We start from the raw sequence: 13,363 nt of genomic DNA on the forward strand, positions 1-13,363 counted from the left end.
TCCAATAAAATATTTTATTGCGTTTTTAAATAGTGACTTTGCTTTAACATTTTTTGCACGTTGTGGATCTATAAATTTTCCATAAAACCTGGGACAAAGAGTGTTCTGTGAAATTAGTCGTGATTTTTGGGTTTGTTTTTAGGTTTAAGTTGTCAGGGTCTTGCCCTCCTTCAGAGGTTTTGCCTCCTTCAACAGTATGCTGGACTGAACAACTCAACGAAAAGAGCTGTATGGCAGTAGATTCTCTGAAAACTCCCTGTTCAGTCCTATCCTGCTCGCTGTTCAAAGTCAATTGCAAAATGCCATTTGACTTCATACGGCAGTAGCGGTAGCGTCTGCAAAACAATAACAAAACAGAAACGTCAGCAGAAATTTAGTGTGGTGCTTATATTTTATTTCTCATACGTAGACTTTGAATTTTGTGTCCTGGAGTAAGAGCTGGATTGCTCCATATTTTCCAAAAGCAGTCTTTCTAACTTGGACCTTATTTTAGAATAAATACTTAATGCAGAGCCACTCTGGTTAGGACTATGCTGTCGTGGTCTGGCTGTTAAGGAGTGCTGGAGAGGAACGTGAAAAAAGGCAGGTTTAAAAGACTAACAGAAGAAGCAAACGGTACTACTTTCTGTCTCGAACTCTCTTGAATAGAATATATGTTCCCACACACACCTGCATTTTGTTTCAAAGCTTTGCCATTTCTTCAGTCTGCGTGGGTCTTAAGTAGTAAATACTGAACAATGAGAAGTTCTTCTGTCCTTTTGGTTGTACTCTTGCTAACTTTAATAATAACAACAAGTTTGATGTCTTCCTGTTCTCACTAAAGCTGTACCAGTTCAGAAAAGCTGGCAATTTAGAAAGACAAAAATAAGAGGAGGGAGACCTCTCTTGGTTCCTTGTTGTTGTTGTCTCCGTGTAATGTAAACTGAGACCTTTCAGTAAAGCGTTGCATTAGCTGTAGGTGCCAATGTTTGTGTTTAAGGGTATGGGAAAAAGCTATCATTCCTTCCAAAACTTGTATTTTCTAAGATGATGCCAATGGCGAGGGTAGGTTTTTTCCTCTTCCTGCTTTTGTTGTAAATAGCAGTGAAGTAGTGATGATTTGCTAGCTTACCTTTGATGTTTATTTTATTACCGTTCCACTATTTGTGTGGAAAATGTACACATTGTCTCTTATCTTTATTCAAAGAACTTAAAAAGTCATTCAAATGCTGTAGGTAAACACGTCAGACATAACAGAAGCTTTTTCACAGCCATACTTCAAGACTAGGAGTGGATGGCAAAGCTGGTTTTGTAAGATTTAAGAGAGGACAGAAGCTTGTGCTCAAAATAATACAATTACAAAGATAGCTATTAACGGCTGGGAACAGGGAACCTTTCTAAGATCGGCGCTGATTCCTGTTGCGGCTCAAGGCCCCTTCGCTGCCTCTGAGCGAGTGCCTGTTGTAAACTGGCCCTTGAAATCTGTGGTCTCTCTTACCTGAGAAGACATATGAAGGTGCTTATGTGAAGGACTGCGCATGGTTTAAGTAGAGACTTCCTGGCCCAAGTGAGAGCGGTGTCAAGCCCATTGCTATTGCTGCCCATGAAACAACGAGCGAAGTTGTAAGAAGTGGCGCAATAGTCCAACTACTCCCGTCTCTCACCACTGAGAGTATATGTAACGTCAAGTCTTTTCCTGCTATAGTTTTTTAAAAGGCACAGTATCGCCTTCAGGTTTATAAAGATTAACACAATCATCGGAAAAACTGATTCTGTTAAGTAAACTTCACATCAAAAGCGCTTTGATGTGCTGTATTATAGCAAAGCCAAACACTCCACCCCCATCACCCCAAGAAAAACCTCCAAAAACCTCTCGTGAAGCAATGTAAAAAAAATCTAATTCTTTGTTCTAAAATGAAATGTCTCTTCCTCTTTAGAGCAGCAGAGCAGGACTTTTTTTGATGTATGACCCCCTCTTTTCCTACCCAAAACAGTACCTAGTCAAAGACAAAGGGGAGAAATGCGAATGGTTGCTTGAAAATCACACGCTTAGCTTTGCTTCCCATTTTCTCTAGTATTTAACTCATTTAATTCAGAAATAGCAAGAGTGTGCCAATGGGTATTTGGAGGTAGGGCAATGTAGTCCTTTGCAGTTTGCTCAAGCTATGAATTCTAAAAATATTCCTTACTAAATGTAGTAAAATGCTACACTGTCTGGTGGTTGCGGGTGTATTTTTGGTTGATCCAGTTGTGTTGTCTCCATGGTGTTTTAAACCATGATTTGGTTTTACACTTCAGCAAACATTGTGCAAAGGTGTGTAGCGCTATGGTCTTGCTTTTATTTTTTTTTTTTAATCTTTTTTTTTTCTTTTTTTTAACCAGTCCTTTCTTACCATCTTTTCTGCCTTCTGTCCCTCCAGACTGCTAACTCGGTTAGAGAGGGCTTCCAGATAAGATCATATAAGCACAACTGCTCAGTAAAGGTCTCTCTGTGGTGACTGGGAAAGTCCTATAGTTAGTGGTAGGCAAGCTTATTTGTACATCTGAGATGTCCGGCACACCAGCTGGACAAAGTGCTTCATCATCTCTTCTCCTCCTCCTGTAGCAAGCTGCAGGAGTGCGCTTCCTTGCCAGGAATGATGAAATTGGACAATGCAATACACTACGCGAGCAACAATAGACCAGTTCAAAGAGTTCTCTTTGGATGGGCTGCTCACAGCAGGAGACGTGCCTAGCATGCATAAATGAACTACGGAGTCTGTGACGGTTGGCTAATTGCACTATGTATATTTTTATAGTTGAAGGAAATCCAGCTAGAGACTGAGCTGTAAGAAAGGAGGTTAGTGGAAATTCATTTAGACCTTGAGAGGAAGAGTTTGATCACTGAAGCAGAATGCATGTCTGCGTGAATTCCTACGTGGGGAACTCTACAGATTTGCACTTTTTCACAAGGACAGCCATTCCCAGTGGGCAGAGATTTTGTCATGTCTTTGGCAGGTAGTAAGAGCTGAATTTACAGAGGGGACTTCCATTTCAACTTTGTTTCACACGGTCTTTATTTTCTTGGGAGCTGTTGCTCAGAATGAAATTTTCCCATGCCAAGAGCTTAGTATCACTTCCTCCCTGTGCCCACTTCATGTCCCATAAAAAAGGCTACATCTAAGCAAATTTCTTTTCTCCGGCGTACTGGATTGTGACAGAATGGGCAGGGACAGATTTTCTCCTGCAAAAAGGATGACATTATTGCTGTTGTTTAGGACCAGAGAAGTAATTCCTGGTTGCTACACCATCCTTTCCACCAGAGATCTCAGAGCTCTGCCATTTTACAGGCAAAGAGGAGTGAAGGGGAGTCCTGCTGAAAATCGTTTGGCAAGTCGGTTGCAACCCTGTCTGTAGAACTGAGCTCTTTGCAGTCCTTGTCCTGTGCTGTGTCCACTGAGGTATCCACCACGAGGCCTCATCAGAAGTGTTGTGCCATTTAGCAAGGAGATGTCAAAATGGGTATTGCTCTGTCCTGAGACTCAGATAATTTATAGCTAATTCTCTCTTTTTACTACAGCTATGTTAAGCCTCAGGGGCTTGAACGGGTCTCCGCACCAGCATAAGATGAACCTCTCTGGAATATAGTGCGGGTCTGCAGTCTGAGAAGGTACATGACATAAAAGAGTGCAGGGTGAGAAGTGAGGTTAAGTCAACACAGTATTTACAACATATTTTGTGACGACTTAGTTTAGTAACTATCCCCATAGGCTTTTCTCATAGCTGTTTACCTGGTTTCATATAACTGCACCAAGAGAGAGAAAATCCACATGGTGATGGACTTACGGGTTTGTGGATCTCTTCAAGGAGATTATTCTTACAGTAAGAACAAAACTGGTATTGGAAGGCAGCACAGGTATTGATGAGTCTGGATGTAATTGTCCAGATGGAATTGCTTGCTAATACACAGGCTCCACCGCAATTAGAAGCTATGTTGTGTTATGTTTGTTATGAAGTTATGATGCAGAAGCCATTTGGTGAAATTCTGTGGCTCTCTGCCAGGAATAGTGAATGTTTCTTGCTACTGGTGCCAAACAAACTTAAAAAGAAACCATCATAGCTTGTTATTGCTGGTACCAGACCAAATATCTGTTGGCGCCAAACTTGGTATTGATGCCAGAGGCTTGCTATCACTGGCCCATGATATGAGGAAACACCGGCTGAGCTGTTACAATAGCCTCTTATTGCCTTTAAGTCCATGCATTGGTGGAGCAGAGTGAAGAACATGGTGAGAGAAGTACAGCAATATTAACCGAGAGCTGAAGGGCTTTGAATGTGTGATGGAGGGTCATTGAACTTTGCTAGCCCTTCCTGGAATACACCTAAGCCAACTCAAAAACACATGTATTTTACATGGGTAAACAAGTGACTAGAGATATGAAGGATATGTTTTCATTCAACTAGTTAAAGTACTATTTATAGCACCGCAGATTAACAAATGAATCACCTTGCCAATAATATTCCAGTTGAACAGCAGTAGGTGTTCAACGTTCTTACTTCTGGGTTGGTTTTTTTTGTTGTTGTTGTTTCTTTGTTTTCAAAAAGCTATTTCTGGGTGGAATGCCGTGATATATATAAGCATTAGCCAAATGTATAAATAAATAATGGTGTAAAAAACTTCTTGATTTTTTTCTTTTTTCACCAAGACCGAGTCAACTGCATGGAGCTATATTGGGAGCTATTATAATGGAGCTATTCGGGAGCAGGCTGCCAATGGCCAGGCCTTCCTGTGGTAGGCAGTAATGCCCCCAAATTATGTCTCTCCTGTGCATGTTCTGTCCTCCATTTGCTGTTTTCCGTTTTCCTTCCCTGCTTCAAGATCTGAGTTGTCATCTGTTGAATCATTTTGATCTAATCCTCCCACCCCCTGGACAGCTCCAGAACAGCATTGGTATCTTTGAAAATCTGGTCCGTGCTGCTGCTTGCTTACTCCTGGGACAGGCAGCATAGTTACACCGAGGGTACATCTATTACAGTCCCTCAGGGTGGTGGGGGACGGGGGTTTATAACCTCCAAACCGTGTTCCGGACATCAGGTGTGTTTTCACCACTTTTCAGATGGCAGAGAAATGCAGTAAAAGCTTGAGGAGCTGGTTCTTCAGCTGCTGCAGATCTGACAAAATCATTAGTTTTGTTGAGTTGCATGGGTTGAGTATCTGATCTCCAGTTCCTAGGTGAGTTCTTAAGGGATTAGCTGAGTTTCAGTCTCTTGAAGGTGCGAACAAACATACTGTTGCCTCACACACGTGAAGTTTCTTCCCTAAAGATGTCAAAGTGCTTTGCACAGAGGGTGTTGCTATTTCTGTTTTGTCAGTAAAGGTTCACAGAATTTAAATGTCTTGGCCAAACTTACATGATCTAAGCTGGGAATAGGACATGGATTTCCTAATTTCTCAACTGCTGCTCTACCTACTAACCCCATTGTTTCGCTGAACCTTTACATATACTTGAGTAGATTAATAATTAACCTCCAAGTGGGGCACTTTGAAGCAAATGTAAAATGAAACCAAACACTTGTCTTGGTTTTTAGTCATACCAGATTTGCAAGGAGGGTGTGTTTAAATGATGCAGGTAGATAAAGTCTTGTTAATTTAGATTAGAGTAAAAGTCAGTGCCTTATCAAAGCAAGTGACTAATTAGGAAAACTATTACCTTTTGGAAAAGAAACAGTCAAACTATCACTCAAAATTATTTTAACTAATTGAACAGTACTAGTATGTATGCTGAATAAAGGCTCGCGCAACTGCTGGGGAAAGGAGAAAGACTGAGAGCTTTTCCCAGGAACTGCCAGTGTTCTGTTTTTTTGATAACTTTGCTTTTAGAAACTTAACAGTACTTGTCATCAGTGTGTAAACATGGGGAAGGGAGGAGAGTCCTGTGAGTCATCAGGGAGCCAAACTTAGAGAATTTAAGTGAAGAGCTGCAGCATTTGTATCAAATATACTACCTTCAGTCTCTTCACCTTACCAAGCCAACAGGACAGCAAAGTGCTCGTGAATGGCTTGAAATGATCCAGTGAATCTCAGGTCTGTAATAACTATGATTGGGCATTTGAGAGCCTGCAAGGGTGGAAACACTAGGGCAAATTCATGGTGTGAAAAGAAAGATTACGATCAGACTGTATTTATGTTCAGACAGATACATGCAATTGTGAAGAATCATTAAATAACTGTTAACCACACCTGCACAGAGCCTCTGGCAATGCTGGCTTATACAGAATCTCAAGAACTGCCATGTGCCTGACATCATACCTTTGCAAGGAAAGAAAAGTCCTGGGTGTTAGCCCAAGATTGGTAAGTAAAACAGAGTCCACAGACTTGAGCCAGTTTAATGTCTGTTAGTGATTTTCTGGTGTGTCACACCCAGTACCTTCTCCCCTGTAAATCTGTCAGTAGTCCCGATTTGTTTGGTTAAGACCAGGTCTTACTAAACATCTCTGAATCTGCTTTAATGCAACGGCTACTTACCTGTAAGTCAGTCAGTCAGGACCGTGAGGCGGGAGTAAGTATGCATGCAGAGAGGGAGTCTATCACAAACAAGATCTTGACTTTTCTGGGGCTTGTAATGGCTGCTGTGACACACAGCTGCTTGTCTGGGTTTCTTTTTACATGGATCATTTTCCCTTTTAAAAACATTGGGGGTTTTTGATATTTTTTCATGATGGAAATGACATTTGAGAACCTTTTTATTTTTACTGTAAGAAAAATGAAAGGGAAGCCTATGGGGAAGGGGAGCAAGCAGGATAAAGGTAGCAGATGAAAAGGAAAAGGGGACTGGAGTAACGCTGAGATGAAGAGACGGAGGTGTGGAGAAAGTTGGAGTAGATAGCTCCAAGCAAGAGCACAGTGCAGAGCAGTTCCACTCAGACTGTAGAAAATTTCCAGGATGCCCAAAGTTCTCTGATTTGGCTGCTTCTGCTGGTGGAATTTTTGGACTGCTCACCTCTACAGCTTTCCTCAGGCTAGGGAGTTCTCTGGGTTTTCATTTCCCATGGTGCATTTGGAAGCAATTGTCTTTCATCTGCATTTTCTCTCTTGGAGTATACTTTTCCTGTCTTTCATGGCTAGGGGTAGTTGAGGAGTGTGGTTTTTTAAATTGAATAAAAAATATAAAAAAATGCAAAAGTGAAGGTTGAACATCAGAGTGTAATTCCAGAAAGGGGCTGCTATGCATCGGTTTGATATCTCTTTCTAATTGCAATTTCTGTACAAAATCTTTTCTTTTTTTTTCCCCCCTAATGGAAATCTCCAGCAACTGTGAAGAATAGGAGATTCTGAAACAGAAACAGAGCATGACTGATGCACAGAGGGATCTTCAAGAAGGTGGAATAACATTTCAAAAATTTGCAGACTTCACTATTTATTTCAGAGAAGCATAAGCCCTGGCACTTGACATTGATAGATCAGACTATGGAGATATTTACTCATTGCTTACAAGAGTCCTTATTCATAACTTGATTTATTTATGCCATAGGGGTTTGGAAGACAGTCCATTTTTACTTTCTCCAGTTGAGATGGAGTCAATGCCAAGGAACTTAGCAAAGCCCAACATATATTAAAACTTTTAAGAGTTATAAAAGTGTGGGAAAAAATGCCCTCCCACCATGCTACTTTAAATACCTGTCAACTCTCTGTAAGTAAATCTTGGTGACTTGGACAGAGTTTATTTTGAAGGCAGGATGTGAAGTAGTACACCCTGTACCCTCTTACCCCCACTTTGGCCTTTAAATGCACTATCATTAAAGGTTGGCCCCTTGACGAAGTTAGGTGGAGTCAAGTGCAGAGGCAAACCGAATAGGTGGGGCTTTCACTCCAGTGGGCCTGAATTCAAACCTTCAAAACTTTGGCCAGAGTCATGACTATTCACAGTTGAGACTTTAATTAAATGGTGTTGGATATGAGAGTTAAATGTGGAAACTCTGAACTCTATTATACCAGCTCATGTTGCCGAAAGAAATAGAGCTGTGCTTCTTGATTGAAGAGACAGAGCTAAGTGAATAATTCACAACAAATAATTAATCTAAATGTTTCTAAATGATTCTTACAGAATCAGATTATGGTTGAGAAAGATCCCTATTTATTAATGCTGTGGGACTCCCTTTCACAAGGGGAAAGTTTATTTATATAAGATTAATGGGTTGAGGTATAGACTTGCAAGTTCTTCCTGAGTCATCAGACCCAGAAAACATGTATTTTATATTAAGGTTATTACAATCTTCCAAGCGAAAGCATTTATGAGTGTACTTTAACTGATGGGTATATGATGACTGACATTCCAAAACCTCTTCTGCAAACACCTACGCTGGCATACTTTTGTACATAGGAGTAATCCTAATTAATTTGAGAAAATTACTCTTGTGCATGAATGTATTCATTAGTATTTGAAACATCATGGTCTTAGTATGGTAAGTCTTGCCGATACAATCTTGATCTTATACTTAAAGATGCCCACAACGTCCCATCCGGTCTTTACGGCTACCTTAGCACTAGTAAATAAAGCAGGCCAGCACCCAGTCTTTGCCCCTGAGGGCTTGCATCCACATGGCTAAATTCTGTTCCTTCCAAAGAATTGGCCTCATCTGTACTGCCTAGAGGGAACGGTCCTTCGTCCATGCTATCTCCTGAACCATGCCTGTGTGTTGCGTGAGAAAGTATTAGGTGACAGGGGAAAGCCCATGTCAGGGAGCTTGTTGCTAGTTAAACAGTGTGGATAATCACATGCCAGCTCTTGAGTCCATGTCCTGGCTCCTTTTAGTTTGAAAGTGCAAGATGTAACTTATATGAATATCTGTGTTCATTTCGCATCTTGAAGCTCTGATAAGGTGTTATTGTTCTCATCTGTTCTTTACAGGAAACAGCAGCACTGTTGTTGTCCTCAGCAGTGTACTTTGGGGGATGTGTTGGCTGGGTTTCTGTTCCAGTGATGCTGAAGAGTTTTGCCCACGAACATTGCAGGGAAACTATCTTTCTCAGTGTGTTGTGATCTTCCCTTCCAGAAGTAAGATCTGATGACAGCCTAAGTAATTTTTTTTGATAAACACCATTTCAGTCTGTCACAAGAAAACTATTGGCTATTAAAATGGTTGGAAAGTTATACCACTAAGGGTAACTAAGGGTTATACCACTAAGGAGAGTGGCGTTATTTTGAATAGAGGAGAAGGTCAAGAAATTCATAGGCAAGAAGAAAATAAAACCTACAAACTGAAGACATAATAGTGAGTTTGAACTGAAAATCTGTACCTTTAACAATTTTTAAATATGTAGATTCTGCTTTGCAGATAGTGAGTTCTCAGAGCTGCCGCTTGAAACTGTAAATGCCCGCACATGTTGTCACACCAGGGAATTGTCATCATCTCATTTCAAAGCAGGTGCCTGTAGTACATGAAGTGATTCGCACCTTGCAGTGCCCATTTCTGTCAGCTGAAAGGAAGCCTAGGGCTTCCCAGGTGATCACCTGGGATGTATTACAAAGTTCTGAAAGTACTTAAGGTGAATTCCAGCCTCCCTCTCTTCTCTTAGGAAGCACCTAAAATGGGGGTACCCTAGCTTTTGGTGTTTGAGATACTCTGCTTAATGGAGGTTATTTGTATAAGATAATCGCCTGTGAAAAGAAAAGCTACTTTTGTCATTAATCAAACTTCATCCTGAAGTTAAGATACAATTGAATGTAGTGGGCTAGACCAAAACATTGTGTAAGGTGAGAGGGATTGCCCCTCAAAATTTATTTACTGCTTAAAAGCCGCACACTGTGTTCCACCTCGAGCATTGCAGTTATTCTCTTCCTTTGCCTGGCTACCGCTTGCTTATCATTCTTTCTGATATGACTCACGCAGAAGGACATTTCACGTTAGACTCTTTTGTAACATCTTTCCATGAAATGCTAGAACATCAGTGCTTGCTCCAGGAAAAGATGAGTTAATTTGTGTTTTTATGCGCCCTGACGGTTGCCTTGCTTAATCAATAGTAAAAAGGATGTCTTTATTGACACTGAGAGCTTTCCAAAAGTGTTCTTTCCATCATTAGTGATATGTTGCTTAATAGAGCTAGCTTAAGCTTGCCACACTGACTTTTGCATTGTTTGCATTGCATTGGTTGGTTACCTCTTTCTGTTAACTTTCCATGTACAATTTAATTAGGTTGTGAATAACAGGACATGTCACCAGACGGTATGGCGCTGTTAACTTCAGTGAAGTGTTGTGTGATGAACTAGCTAAAGATCTGGACAATAATTTATACATTCTTCATATTTAACTGTCTCTGTGCATTTTGGATGAAGACAACTGCCAGCATATGTGATTGCAACTCTATTGCCAAAAGAGGTGTGTCTGTTTATGCCAGTGAGGTGTTTGACTGTTGGTATAAATATAATGGCATGGTAATTACTGGTTATAGATACAATAAAGAGCAAACTGTTTTCCATACAGAATGCTTTTATTGTCATGGAAGCATATCTCTTGTCTTTTCACGTGAAGAATGCTAACCAGGAGTATGACATTTCAGAGTTGGAAGCCAGAGTAAAAACATCGTAATGCTTTATTTCTGCGAATAATTTGTATGTATTAGTTGCTCATGAGCTGTGAACAGTATTCTCAGGTTTCCTATTATACAAACTAATTGTGACTTATTTTGGCAAAAAAACCCTAACAACAAAAAGAACTCCTTTATAATGCCTGTAATGGTCATGCTTGCTAGTTGTAGAAGAAAACCGGTATGTTTTCTTTTTTCTGATTAGATAATTTATGGAATAAATTAATCTAATGCATATGTGAATAACAGGGAATATGGCAAATATGCCGACAGTATGTAGTTTTAAAATTGTTTTTCTTGTGTATCTGACAATTGAAGTAAGTCTAGTCTGATCTCTTAGCAAAGCAAATAAAATGTACGTATTGGTAGCAATCAAACTGTTCACAAGTATTTTCAGATGGAAGTTGGCTTTTAACAGCGAATGGTAATCCAAGGTTTTCCTGCTCTGTTCAGTTCATACTTCTCACTGAAAGGTGTATGCAGTATGACACAACGTGTTGTGACTCCACAGCAAAATTTTGCAATACATATTGGTCAAAGTATGTAGTATTTCAGAGCTATGCATAATTTGTGATTGCAACAGTCCCAAATAGGATACAAGCAATGGGAGCACACAAAATGTGCTCAGTGTTTCCATCTCATTCATAATTTTGACTCAGCAGTTCCAGCTGATTATTAATAGTTTCTCCAACAAGCCTGGATTGACTAAGTGAATTCACTTTAATGTACTCAAGTGGTTTCATTAACCTTGGCCTAGGCAAAAGTGACTTTCTAAATTGGATTCACTGAACTAATCTTGGTGCCTGTGCTATTGTGTATTGCATCAAGCAACAAAATAAGCAAGAAACAAAGTGGTAAAAAAATATTATTTAAACTGGAAGTGAGGCAGACTTCATTAAAAAGAGAATATGCACTGTGCTCATTATAGGATTTGCTAATGCTCACAAGTTCTTCCGGCTAAATTTAATGCATGCAAATGATTATTTATGAACAGTTATTATCAACAATACTAATAACTTCAATACTAGTAATAATAGCGATCTGGACTAATTAACTGTTTTGAATTGAATTTTGTAATATTTGCAATATTTTCTCAGTTTTATGGGCACTAAACAAAATCAGCCCCATTGGCTAACACAAAACTCTGTTTCATAGAATAGGATTCTGGGTTTGGAGACAAGATTTGAACCAGAATAAAGAAGTGGCTGAGAAAGGTTCTGCTTGTGCCAACAAAATGGATAGAGGAATAAAGTCAACATAAATGCATTCAGCATGTTTTCTCTGGTCGTGTGAAACCAATACATTCTGGTGAGGTGCAAATGGCTCACTTGAGAATTTTGTAGTGGAAACTCTGCATTTTGATGGTTCCAAATGGTTTGGGGGGATGCTGTTCTTGTGTTGGTTCTTTGCTGTTTTTCTGGTTAGAAAGAAAACAATTTTATGATCTACAGGCAGGATATCTTTTATTCCTTCCTGGCTGTGGGGGAAAAAAAAGAAGAGAAATCTTGACCTGACTATAAACAGAAAGTAGAAGGCAAGTTCATGGGAGCACCGAAAAGGGGATCTCCTAACTTTTACAATGATCTATTCAAAATGGTTAAGGATGGCAATATTGTGCGTTAGTCTGCAGATTCCATGGGACCTTGTTTTGTCTGTTTGGGCAGTGATGTACCATGCACATGAGCCCTATGTAAGACATGAAAATAAGTGTGAATGATAGCAATGCAGATAATATTGCTTCTTATAAATAATAATTAATGCTAATTAATGTTGACTCTGTGTGTTGTGGCTTGGATGAAACTGTGGCAGGAATTGGCAGACATGCTGATATGAAATCTCCACCCACAAAGATCTGCTGAAAGAGCAGTATCTGGTGTAAGGGGATCTGCCCTTTTAAGTGCAAAGAATACAAAGTTTTTCTAATTACTTTTCTTTTTCGCAGAAAAATCAGGCTTACAGCTTTAGAGTCTGTCTGCATGCACGGGTCTCTAGGAACTGCAGACGTGGAACAAATGGAAGATCAGATCATGTTCCTTATATAAGCTTATAAATAGTGTTTCATGTTAACTGAAAATAGCATGTGTAATATAACGTTCTCCTATAATACTGTCCCCTTCACATATGAACGTGTAGATGCCGACGCATTTGTTCAGGATAGGTGATGCCCTTTCCTAAATAGGGTGAGGGGCAGCTGAGCCACGCTGCTGTGGCTGTACCACAAGATGCAGGAATGCATGCTACACAGACTGGTGCCGATAGGGAGGCTGTGACACCTCCTTCCTAGTCCTTGGTAAAACTGTATCTGCATGTGTGTCCGCACATATGCATACTATTTTTCCTCTGCCACTTCCCTTCCACTCTGAGCTGCTTTTCTTTCCGTACTGCCCTCAAGCCAGGAGGTCAGTGCTACCGCTTCTTTTTCGCCAGTCGTGCTTTTCTTTCCAGATCTTCTCCTCTAGTTGTTACTTTCCCTCTTTTCAGTGGAGGGGCAGCAAGAGCCATTTGGCTGATTTAATGTTTTTCTGGGAAGGAAAGGGTAAGACTTAGAAAAATAGGATGCTGATTTTTGCCTCCAGGCAAAATGTGTAGGGGGGACATTCTTTTTCTTGAGGGAGGAGATATTTATTACCAGGGAGGGAATTTCCCCTAGCAGAACAGTTTTACCTGAGTTCCCCTGAGACAAAGGAGTCAGGAGTCTGTGTGCTGTGGATGTTATGGAGGATCTGGGGCTGAATGCCCAGTTGCCATCACAAAATAATCCAGCTTCCAAGAGGGAGAGAGAGGGGTTGCGTGTGGCCTTGCAAATGAGAAGGAAAAGGG

The sequence above is a fragment of the Aptenodytes patagonicus genome, chromosome 2, assembly GCF_965638725.1.
Source record: "Aptenodytes patagonicus chromosome 2, bAptPat1.pri.cur, whole genome shotgun sequence".
NCBI lineage: Eukaryota > Metazoa > Chordata > Aves > Sphenisciformes > Spheniscidae > Aptenodytes > Aptenodytes patagonicus.